At 35.3% G+C, this 12,538-nt stretch overlaps 1 long non-coding RNA gene across 1 annotated transcript in view; it reads left to right on the forward strand.

Annotated features, from left to right (window-relative positions):
- The first annotated feature begins 382 nt into the window (after nt 1-382).
- LOC136801040 (uncharacterized) overlaps nt 383-12,538 on the forward strand; it is a 36,627-nt gene continuing 24,471 nt past the window's right edge. The window contains exons 1-4 of the long non-coding RNA XR_010845793.1: nt 383-649; nt 1,544-1,615; nt 2,746-2,826; nt 5,397-5,566. This is a non-coding gene — a long non-coding RNA (uncharacterized lncRNA). The remainder of the gene's footprint in view (nt 650-1,543; nt 1,616-2,745; nt 2,827-5,396; nt 5,567-12,538) is intronic.

Here is a 12,538-nt window from a genome sequence, read left to right on the forward strand (position 1 = left end):
TCATGTTTTGCTATATTTTCCAAATGTGATTGTTTTGATTTAAAGCCGCCATATTTATAGCATAATAACAAATTATTGGCTGAATGGACTGACTAAATGAATGAATGGATGTACCTAACTCAAAGCAATTTCACAAGGGGGCCAAACTCGTTGGGGGCACTAACTTGTCTATGTATCTACGACAGTGACGTTTAGCTTCTGATTTTTCTAATTCCTACCAACACTTTTTTCCCGTCCTGGGTCAAAATTGAGTGTTATTTCAAATCACTTAAATCGCTGTTTCGTCTTCAAAAGTGGATAGACTCGATATTGAGACATACTTGGCAATAAATATTACTGTTTTCACTTTTATAGAATCTGTTGAAGAAGATTTGGTTTACCAGGCTGAGAAATCTGATCTGATGATTACTTTACTGTCACGCGCAAAAGCATTTAATCAACTTGTACCTGGCAATCGAGAACATCCAGGAAGATAAGTCTTCTTCTAAAAAACTAGATATTAACGAATTTCTATCTTGCTTTCGTATTGAGAATACTTCACACCATCCAAAGCAGAAAATATTTTCGAAAGAACCTTCGTCAAGTTCATCCCAATATTTCAAAGTCATTTTGGATGATAAGATTACTAAAGAGTCAACCTTAAGTTTGGGTAAGTTTTTTAAAGGCAACCTTAGGAGAACCTACACAAAGAATCCTCATTAATCATGGCAAATTTTTGAATTAATAAATGCAGGAAAACTATTCACGATAAAAGCGTACCGAAACCTCGCTCTATTTGCGGGGTTAGTTTTTTAATTAAAATTAATGGTATTTATGACTGACGGGTATGTGTGGACCTTAAGGGTGTGTTTTTGAGGTACCCAAAATGCACTGTAGTGTATGGGTGTAAAATTTCTAGGTGGATAATAAAAATTCAATTGACTCTCTCTAATTCGACTTTTAATTTTAGAAAGATTCGAATGATAGAGGCTCGAATTAGAGAGAGTTCTTTGTAGACAGAAACCCGGTCTTTGTTATGTTGATTTAAGTAAGGTCGCGGCAAAATACTTATAGCTATTGCACTTTTTAAAGGTATTCAATAACAATAATTTGAAAAACTGCAATGGGCCATTCCATTAAATTTCCATACAGGGGTGGGAAGGGGGTGGATGAAATGAGTGATTACTCCCCTGGAAAATGGCAAAATTAAAAAAAAAACCTCTTTGAAAATACCTTTTCATACCTTAAAGTGACGGTGGACGAACTAAGATCAGTCTTTTATCCCCTGCAAATTCTAGATGAAGGAAAAAAAAAATGAAGAAACACTCTTTTAGACCCCCTGGAAATTCTGCTTGAATTAACCCCTGGAAATGTTCGTCAAGCCCTGTATGGATATAAAATGGAATGGCCCAATGTAAGGGTATCTCTATCAATGAAAATCACTGTACTGCGTATGGGTCGTTTTTGATTTTTTTTAGGCCCCCCTTCCTCGTGTTCACAACTTTACCTGTGACCTGCTGCTCTGGCGTTTTCTATAATTTTTATCTTTCTTACTTTTTTTTAGGCGATCTGTTCTTTGAGGTTAGCAGATTATCAAAGGTTTCATTATTTGATTCGAAGAAAGGCAATAGAAGAGGTTAGGTTTTTCATCCTGTCCGTCCCTTGTTAATACCGAGTTTATGTATGTGTGTTTTTCTGCGACGGAGACGGTAAGGATCTAATTTTTCTAGATCCTGACCAACTGGGGACGACGGTAAATCAGCACTTTTACCGTCCTCGATTTTGCGGGGCAACTGCGGTTTTTTCCAAATTGCTTCAGTCCCTTTACCGTCCTCAAAAGTGCAAATACATAAACTTGCTAATGCTTTTAGTCCATCCCTGGTTGTTTAAAATTCAGATCCGGAGGTCGTTTCCAATTCCTTAAATGGAATTCATCTTTGAGAAGCTAATAATATAAAAGCCAAATGAAATTTTGTGTTACATTATTTTCCAACCATCTTTATAGTTTCGTAATGAGAGAGAATTCCTTCTTTTCGAAAGGGCTTGAAATGCATCTTCTTTCGTAATTCCTCGCAAAAAATCCGGTAGAATAAAAAATGTTTCTTGTTTCTAATCTTGTTATTTTCCAATTAATTATGAAGCCAAGACTCAAGGTCACGATATATTTCAAACTTAAATTTTGAGTTCATGTAAAAAAGCTTCTACAATTTTGCTTACTAATTAGAGGTCAGCCTGGCTTATTATTTTTTCACGGCAAACCTTTTACATGAAGGGAATACAACTTTTCGACCGTAGTCGCCAATTGCCGCGCGGGCATTTTTTTGTCCGCTTTATCCCACTAAAACCGTCCCAGTCCTTTTTTAGACAATAGAAAAATGTATCAAAAAAGGACTGGATCGAGTTTAGGGGGATAATTAAATAATAAAGTGGCATGTGCCTGACCGTGTGACTACAGTCGAAAAGGTGTATACCATTTCCATTTCCATAGAGAAATTTCAAAACGAAACAAAAATCTCTTTTTTGCTAACCAAATCTTCCCATACCTATAAGCCCTTTCCTACTATCCACCCTACTTGAACCCAACCCCAATCTCCTGCTAGATGTCTTTTTACCCAAATATGATGCCGCTCTACCTATTCTTTAACCTTTTTTTTCACCGTGTTACCATTTTCTATCCTCTTCCTACTTAACCCCCACCTAAATCTACTCCAAGATGCCCTTAGTACGATTTCAATACGATAACTATTGTTTTCCATCTTACTCTAGAACACTTTGAAGGGTGATGCATCGATAAGCCGGTTAGCTTTTATACTGGAATCATCAAGAATACCGCCCAAGCAAATTATGGTAGGAAACTCTATTACTAATTATTCACGATATTTATGACGTATTGTTCCAGAAGGGATTGTCCTAAAATGGTCAATCGTGTTTGCCACTATTTCTACAGTCGCCAAAACTCGAATAATCACGGGCAACGAGAAATTGTTCGAGTTTTTGGAAAATTGGAGTTAAAGGCGGGCCTTTTTTCAGAGTTTGTTACCTGAAGGTACCAGATATCTTTTATGATTTGTGGCGGCTTCAGTATGAAATATTAAGTCGTTGAATACACACTCTCGTCAAGATAAATATGTTCAGGGGGGGGGGGGGGTTAAATAGATTCTAATTATTAAGTTTTAATTATTTTATTCTAAAACGAGAATCTGCATATTCAGCAATGATTCTATGCATATCGACAGAATTAAATTTTATTTTCCTCTTTGCTAGGAAAGGTCATATGGAAATAATATATGTCATATTTCTCCTTTTTCTTGTTTTTTTGAACTCCCTCTTCTGAAAACTATTGTAGTAGGTGTGTTTTTCTAGCGGAAAGATTTTTCAACACGGATATCCATCCGTGTTGAAAAATCTTCCCACTAGGAAAAAAACACACCTACTACAATAGTTTTCAGAAGAGGATTTTCGGGGGATTTATTCGCCAAAGTTCATATTTTAGCTCTTTTAAGCATTCTCGTCACCTTTCCTAAGTTCGCCTTTCCTTTCCAGAGGTCACCATTTTGAAAGAAAAACACAAAATTTTCAAATAAAAAAAATACTTGGTATTGAAATTTGTAAATAAAAATGGGAAACAAACATTGCATCGTCCTATTTATACCTCCTAAAGACAACAAGAATCTGTTCGACAGTCCGCTTTAGCAAAAACTTAAAATTGAGAATCTAACTACTGGGTCACTTCATCGCGCCATCAAATCTATCAAAAGCCTTTAATGGACCCTGGGCTATATAAATCCAAACCCTCAAATCAAAAAAAGAATTAAAGTTTCTAAGCCCTCAATATTACGAAGTGTCTTTCATCCTTATCCAAGTATGTTGCAAAAATCTTACAATTTCGCCGACACACTGTAAAAAGCCGAAATTTTTATAGGAAAATTATTACTAATAAAATTCTTAATATTAGAAATAAATTACCTGTTTTAGGATTTGAGGGCAATGGTCAGAAATAAAGTAAATAATTTTCTTAAATTTTGAAAACTTTAACATTGGTTAGAATTGTAAGGGATTTTTTTTCTTAACATGATTTACGAATTAGATGTCAACTGATTTTTAAGAGATTTTATTTTTCGTTTAGATGCTACTCACAGAATATTCTCAGTCGGTGATGAACAGTATAGTCTGGCAGAAATAAAAGTTGACCTGGAAAAAAATTCCGCGTAAACTTTCTTGGTATCGTTGGAAGCGGAATTTTACGAGGTTTAACATACTCAGAGCCTCACGTTGAGGCCCTTGGGAAAAAAAATTGGTGAAATAAAACACTTAGGACCAATTTTCGATATAAAATGCCTTGAAAAGTGCTATCCTTGCAATGGTAGGTGTCTTTCAAAACACTCAAATATGTATACCCCTGTCTCAAAAATCTTGGGGGGGGGGGGGGGATTTCCCAACAAACACATTTCTTGAATAGCTTTGATAGGTTTTTAGTGTAGCTGATGACCAGTACACTGCTAAAAAACGTATCTATTTTGGGGCGAAGAAGTACACTTCAGTTTTAATTTTACCAAAAGTTTTCCCCAAGGGCCACATCATGAGGCTCTGAGTATGATAATGTACATACAATTTCGCTTCCAACGGTACCAAGAAAGTTTACGCGGAATCTTTTTCTACGTTCACCCCTGTTTTATTCTATTTTGGCCAGACTAGTAACGTACTTTTCAAAGATTGTTCTCTTGTTTTACTGAACTCGCTCGTTTCCTCAATATGTGCTCTGACAGGTAACCAATCCAAAAAATAAATTTACAAATACAGTGTTTACTCTCTCTGATTAGATCTTCATAGAACCAATAAGAGAAAGATTCGAATTACAAATACAACGTTGACTCTCTCTCATTCGTTCTTTATGGGACCAAAAACTTTATTCGAATTAAATAAAACATTCATATTACAGAAAGTAATTTAAACTACTTCCCAGCTAAAGGGGACTAATATTTTAGTTCGAATTACAGAAAAATACGAACAATTAGTTCGATTTAGAGTGGGTTGACTGTATCTTTTCTGTTAGCAAGAAGTCGGTTAAAACCTTTTGAATGGTGAGAAAGAAATGTATTCAGGGAAAAATTTACTCCGTCATAAATTTGGTGTTTCAAATTTTATATACGATACGCCTCCCCTGAATTTAAACATATCAAAGGGGATGCGTGCAGCCTAAAATACAGTTGACGCCTTCTAATTCGACAATTCAACGTTCTACTATTCGGTGCGTTTCATTATTCGATGATATTGAAAATCACCGTCGAAAAAAAAACTTTCATAAACGCCACTCCCATTCGATACACTCCCTTATTCGAACAGAATCAAATCATTCCCCTTGACAATCGAATTAGAGAGATTGAACTGTATCATTTTATTTTATGGTTCAATTTAAGGTGGTGCAGAGAAACATTGCGTTGATTTACCGGTTTGTGAAGTTTCAGAATGGTGGCAGTCTGTACGCGACATCCTTTCCAAATCCATTCTGATTGGTCAAACATTAATAATGGCAGTCATTTGCCGTAGTGTTGCCATGGAAATTCAAAAAGCAACTCAAAAAGTTAAGGTATGTGATAAGGCTCCTTATTTGATAGCTATCTACCCGAAAGTAGGGGAGGGCAGTACTCTTTCTCCCTCGGATTGCTCCACTTACTCTTGATCCGTCTCTTTATTGCTGAGCACCAACCAGAGAAGCATCAAGTACCATTTTGGAAATCTTTAGTATGACCCGGCTGAGGGTTGAACCCACAACCTTGCGCACCGTAGCCGGATGCTCTACCACTGCACTACGGTCGCTAATTGTAATGATATATGCTTTTAAACAAAATCAAAGTAACCTTGAAAAGTACTGTAAAAGACCAAGAAGTAGAAAGAGAATTGTGTAAGTACCTAGCCGGCATTGGTCGTAGGTGTAAGGCACATGTTACCTCTTGTGGCGAAAGTGAAACATCTTTTATTCGTTTCTGTTTTTTTTACAGATGTTTAGCCTTGTTTGTGTTCTGCGGACTTGTCCAGCTGGCACACAACGTTTTTTCAACGTTCATATAACGTTAAATGGGCGTTGTGAACGTCGGTTCGAGAAATTAACTCATCTCAGAAGCGGCGCAAATCTTAAGGCTTCATTTTTTTCTAGATCCGGCTTTAAACTCAATGACTATAATCTCTCATCTCCCAATGGATGCAAGGCTAAGGGTTGAAATTTTTGTTTCTTAAAAAGGTCAACTAAACTGTTGGCTACTGAACAAAGGATATCCGGCTGGCACACAACGTTGTTTCAACGTCTATCTAACGTTCACAACGTCCATATAAAGTTAGATGAACGTTAAAACAAAGCTGGTTCAGTATGAATAAATAATACTGCTTTTGAATTATTTCCATGCTTTGATTCTGTGTTATTTATGATATGCATCGCTGTAATGTGTTCCACGGACCCAACAGCTGATTGGTTGAAAGTGACGTATTGACTGATTTTACATCAATTACAACTAATCAGCTGTTGGGTTCATGAAAGACATTGCAATGGTGCATTTCATGAATATGTGCACGAAAAACAATTTTTGATACACATTCAAACGAATTCCTTATTGAGTTTGTTCGCAAAAATTATGTCGACATATTACAATGCTCAATCAAAACACTATGGATTATTCATAGAGTGAATCAAAATGGTTATTGCTAAGATGTCGCATCCAGGTAGCAGTCCTCAAATTTCCGGATCATTCGAATTGTCATTAACCGTTCCCAAATGAGCTTCATCATTATTGTGCATTATATCGCTGTTCTGTACAAATGCTTTAACTTCAATGACCAGACTTTTATTGGAAAGCATGATAGAATTCTTTCTGAAATCTTCGTTTTCTTTGTTCTTAAACATCATTTGGTTTAACAAATTTTCTTTGTTCAAATTCTCATCTCGATCTGCATCTTGGAAATCATCAGTTTCGTCTTGTTGGAAATCGTTTGTAGGCGAAGGCTCACGGAGGATCACCAGACTTTTCTAATTTTCGCATTTCAATGATAATACTACCAGCTCTTTTCTGTGGTAATTCTACTGGAGTGCTTGAACGATCATGTTTATTATTCAAGCCCTGTCCAATCCCTTCTTTGTTTTGTCCGACAATGCTTGGTTTCCTAAAAAGTCGTTTCAAGTTTCCCTTCAATTCATTGTTAAACCAAATGAAGACAAATGCGTCGAAAAATGGATTCAGGTTCATTGTCACTTGTGAAATTTGTATGAACAAACCGGTCATATCGATTGAGCCACCAAACAGCCATATGGAGTTACGCACACACTCTGGTAGCCATAATACAATATAAGTGAACACATACCCAAAACAAATATAAAATGCTTTAGCATCGCTCTTAATTTTTCGTTTTTTCTGATTCTTCCGGTTCTCTTCATCATCATAAACTTGACATGACTCGATAGCTTTTCGCTGCTTCCGCAATGTCAAATAAACAACACTGTTTGCAACTAATAATATTAACATACACGATATAATACCATACACAAAGCATTTCATTGCTAAAGTATTCTTCTGGACTGGTATACCGCTATCACGAAAGTTGACGACTCCATGTAAAAGTGTAAAAAACGCACACAAGGGGCTCACACCCATTAACATAAGATGGGACCATACTGGCAATGTTTGGTACCTGAATGGCCACCGTATCATAACACACCTGTCTATAGTCATCATGATTAGCGACATATTGCCGAGAACATATGCTGCGTATGTGATGTAACTTAAAACAATCGAGTTCACGAATATACCACTGAATAAGCTAACACCTGTTAAGGCGTGTCCGATATTAGTGTTGAGTAGAAGTTGATTAGATTTCGATTCTCGTAATGTAGGTGCAGATAGAATGAATATGATTACTGATAAGTGAATGAAGAAAGTCAAAAATCCAGTGATACCTATTATGATGTATAAGATATACGCCATATTGTCATCCCGTTGTGTTGTGTTCTTTTTTGTGAAATTATGCGAAGATTTGCGTGATGCTTTTGGGAAATATGATCTTTCGGTATACGACCTTCTTTTTTCCCCTCTTCTTTTTTCTGTTCTCGTTATAATAATATGCGTATACATAAAATGATGCGATTCTTGATTGAGCCTTTGTTCTATCTTTCTTTTTCTATTGGCGTGAAAATTTGCGTGTGATTCTTCAGTTTGTTCGCTACTCGCTTCTCTTTACCCCCTGTCTTCATATGTGGTCGTTATTATGTGCGTCTTCTGAAAATCATGTGATTCTGATTCTGGGCTGATCCTCTCTCTACTGTCTTCGTTTTTTATGGGCAAAAAAACTAAAGATATTAAGAAGAAAATGCTATTTTAACAGAGCTAGGAAATTCATTGTCATTATTAACAGGGTATTTTCCTTTTTTATGTTATAAGAACATCTTAAGAACATGCCCAGCCTCAGTTTGGAAAAAAATGACAAGAAACTACATTTTTTTCCTCTTTTTAAGCAGTTTTAACCGAATTTAGGGGTGGATCTTCAAAAATCGAGACTCAAATATTGTCCAAATTTTGCCAAATTTAAGTGCTCTTTATTAGGCTCGATTTAGAGTAGTCTGAAAAATTAAGAACGCATTTAAGAACATTTTAGGCTAAAAATTGCTAAAAAAATAAGCACATCCAAGCTCAGCCAAATTTTAGGTGTTCTAATAAAAAAAAAACGTGTATCCTTATTAATTTCTAGTGATGGGAACTGTCTACGAAAAAGTTAGTAAAAATATAGTTTTTAAATTTATGTATATTTTTTCATCATTAATTTCTTGATCCAAAAGTATATTGGTTCTTCTTACAAGAAATTGAAATATTTTATGCATATGTAATGTACTCTTAGGTTCCAAATAAACGCCCCCCCCGCTTGTTAATTTTTCGAAAATTTTCCAGCCCCCCCGGACCTTATAAGGACCCCCCCGTTTATTAATCTCTAAGAATATTTTCAGCTGTCAATGAGAAGGTCCCTTATTTTTCTCTAAATAGCCTGATTTTAGCCTATTTTTACCTTATTTTTGGGTTTCAGAAGTACAATTTCCAACCCCCCCGGCAATTAGGTCCCCCCGGTTATCAAAATCTAGAAAATTTTCCAACCCCGCCGTTTATTTGAACCCCTGCCCCCCCGTTTATTTGGAACCTAAAAGTATATAAAATTCTACGATTCAAACTGATACTAAATGGACAGCTAAGTCAGTAATGGAAGCTATGTGGGTTGGTCGGCTACATATTATTGAAATAGTAAATCAATGGGCAACCTAATATAGAAGAGGCTGAAAGATAGGTTCGTCGGATAAGATGATATAATAGATAAAAAATCACATAGGTCGAATTGTGTATGTTGTCAAAGTCGTAGTTTTGCAATGAAATAGTAAATATTAGAAAAACTACTAATATAATGATATTTTATATATTCATAGGAGATCAAACTGAGAGGAAAAATCGAATATAGACTAGACGTAACAGTGCAACATCGAATTAACATCAAAACTAAAATCATTCAGTTAAATTTGTAGAAATTGTGATGGCAAAATAGGTTCGGTCTCATTTTGGAATATAAAATGCTAGAACAATGTTTTAGATAAAATAAAATAAATCTTTACATAAATTAAATACATCAAAAGGGGAATCGCTGGTGGGCTAGAAAACACAGGAAGAGCGAGTCCAAATATATAGAAGTGATTGAAAATAAATGACCTTAGAAAATAGACTAGGCTGCAAATGCTAAAGACTATACGTAAGTATCAGATACTAGATCGACTGTGTTGGTTAAGTTTGTGACTCAAAGTTGAATTGAATTCAAGCATTTATCAGAAAAGCTTTCCTTTTTGTCAATTCGTTTGATATCAACAGGCAAGTCGTTGAAGCATTTTGCGGCCTCATGTGCAAAGGTGCCAGTTAGACGAGATGTGTCCTCAATGTCATGTGCGACCAAATTACCATTTCAGAGCTCTCTGTCTAGATCCGTTTGTCTATTGAGTTTGAGGTATGACGGCCCGCTGGGGTTGTGGAGAGCGCTATGGGCAATCTTGGCGATTGTTAGATCAACCATCTCAGCTACTGGTAACCATTCGAGATCGATATTAAATAGTCAATGCACAGGTAAAAAACGGAGGTCTTCCGTGCGAGAAGACTGGATATAAGTTGTTGTACCGTAAGTTTCGGATATACCCATGATTGTTTTGAAGTCGAAGTATTTATCATTTGGTTTTTTAAGGCGCGTCATGTCGATCTCCAATTCGTAAATACAGCAACATTTTTTATATATTTTCCATTTTTATACACTGATGATATATCGACGCTCTCAATTGACGTTTTACTGCTCAATAAGTTCCTGTTTTCGATCAAATTGAACTTGCTTTCAGAAGAAACTCTCATAATTGAAGCTTTATTATTTACTAAGCTGGGTATAAGTGAATATATATACTCCCGTGGTTGATAAAAAACTAATTTAAATCCCCCTTAAAGATAAAGTTAGAGAGCATCAACAATACCATCTTTGTCATCCTAAGGGCTTTGATGCGCAAGCTAAACCAGCGTTTGCAACGATGGGAACCGTCTAGTAAAAACTGACGCACTTTGTAATAATTGACTACTACACTTCATAATAAAAATCGACAAAATCCCAAAGTTCTATTGGCTCAAAAAATTTCAAAATGCATATTATTCGAAAAAAAGTATAAAACAATTTTCAGATTGGCTTTTCCCCTTTCTTAGTCTCACAATCGAATACTGTGAAAAAATCCTTACACATTAGCACGCTGCTAAAAATTTGTCTAATGAAGGTCTACTTTGGACGAATCATTCGAAGCTTTTCTCCCTTCAGTGAAATGTGATGCTTTCATGTACGAAGATTTCTGAATTATATTTCCTTCACATAAATGAATTCTTTCTCAGGAAAACACTTCTTTCAGATTTTCATTTCACTTCTTTTTTTATAAGAACAATAAGGCTCAAAACTGCAAACGAATAAGAACAATTTAAGAACAATCCTGAGTCAGAAAAGGCTGGATTATATGCAAGTTAAGGGCTAGAAATAGTAAAAAAATAGTACTTCGATTTTATCCTAGAATGAAATAAGAACTGGATAAGAACAATACCAGGCTCAAAGTGACAAAAAAATAAGAACAGCTGCTCTGTCAACAAAAAGTTACTGACTCTTATTGAAAAGAAAAGGGTAGCATAAAAATTTAAAGTTGGAACACAAGTATAAAACGTCCCAAGAGGTTTACCCTTATAAGGTCCTCAAGATATAGAGTATGATTTTCATGTTGACAAAGAGGAACTACACGTTTTTTTTATAAGAATATGCTTTATAAGAATGTCCATGATTAAAATGGCCAAAAAATTAAGAATAATGCTAAGCATATCACCATCATGAAATTTTGCTGCTCAAGATAGGAATGGCATTTTAGAGCATTTCAAATTATAAATTGTCAATTATCCAATTATTAAGGCTTACTCCTTTCACAAGAATGTCATTTTATGCTTGAGACGTATGTACTAAATGTTAAATCTAGTATGAATTAGGATCCTAACCTAAGAATGCTGTAAGAATATTTTAGGATGATTTTCCCAAAAAAGTTAAGAATATCCATGATGAAATGGATTTACACCATTATTCTTACAAAAAAAAGCGTGTAACTTGAAAGAAATTCCCAATATATGTACTAGCGTGGCCCAGAAGGGGGGGGGGGGAGTGGAGTGTAAGCAAAATTAGATTAAAAGGTTTACTATGTGTAGGTTGGGCTCACGTGTAATGCTCGTTGGAACCATTTGGTGTGTTCTTCTTGGATAAATTCCTCTTTGTGTCTGTAAGCTGATTCTTCTCAAGTCCTCAAAATAAAATAAAAAATAGGATCAAAAACTTGCTTCCAGTAGCTGTGGCCTTAACTGAAAAAAACCGCAAAATTCCTGAATGTGGAATAAAAATTCTGAGTTGAAATTTTGCACAGTCACTGTCACTTTCAGGTGTAGATAACAATTGCTTGTTTTTTTATATTGGGTGATTTCTATATGAAGTCTGCCTGGCGTAATTCCAAAAGTCATTTTGACCATTTTGGGCCTATAAAACTTTGGTCAATTTTCTTTTTGTAAATTTTAATCTGAATTTCTGTACAAAGATTCTTCAGTAATTTAACTCCATCCAAATAGAAAGTGAAGGTAAGAGTAAGAGACAAAAAACGGAAAAGTTATATAATATACAGCGCAGCGGACTCTCTTTTATTTTAACCTTTATTTTAACCCTCGAATTAATTCTTAGTCACCGTCCTTGAGAAAATTTCGTAAAATGGTTTCGATAATTCGAATTTCCATTGTACGTTCTATGGAAACAAAAGAAAAGAAAGAACGAGAAAACATAGCTCACCAAAAACCAGGATTTTTTATTCTGTTAATTGCGTAGAAAAAACGCGTATGAGAAACAAATCAAATTATTCACCTTTTTTGACGTATTTTTGCATTTTTTGAAAAAATGATTTTTGATTTTAAGGGCTCTGACCATAGTGAATTTTTAATATTTGCCACTT

The sequence above is a fragment of the Clytia hemisphaerica genome, unplaced genomic scaffold (assembly GCF_902728285.1).
Source record: "Clytia hemisphaerica strain Z4C2 unplaced genomic scaffold, Clytia hemisphaerica genome assembly, whole genome shotgun sequence".
NCBI classification, from domain to species: Eukaryota; Metazoa; Cnidaria; class Hydrozoa; order Leptothecata; family Clytiidae; genus Clytia; species Clytia hemisphaerica.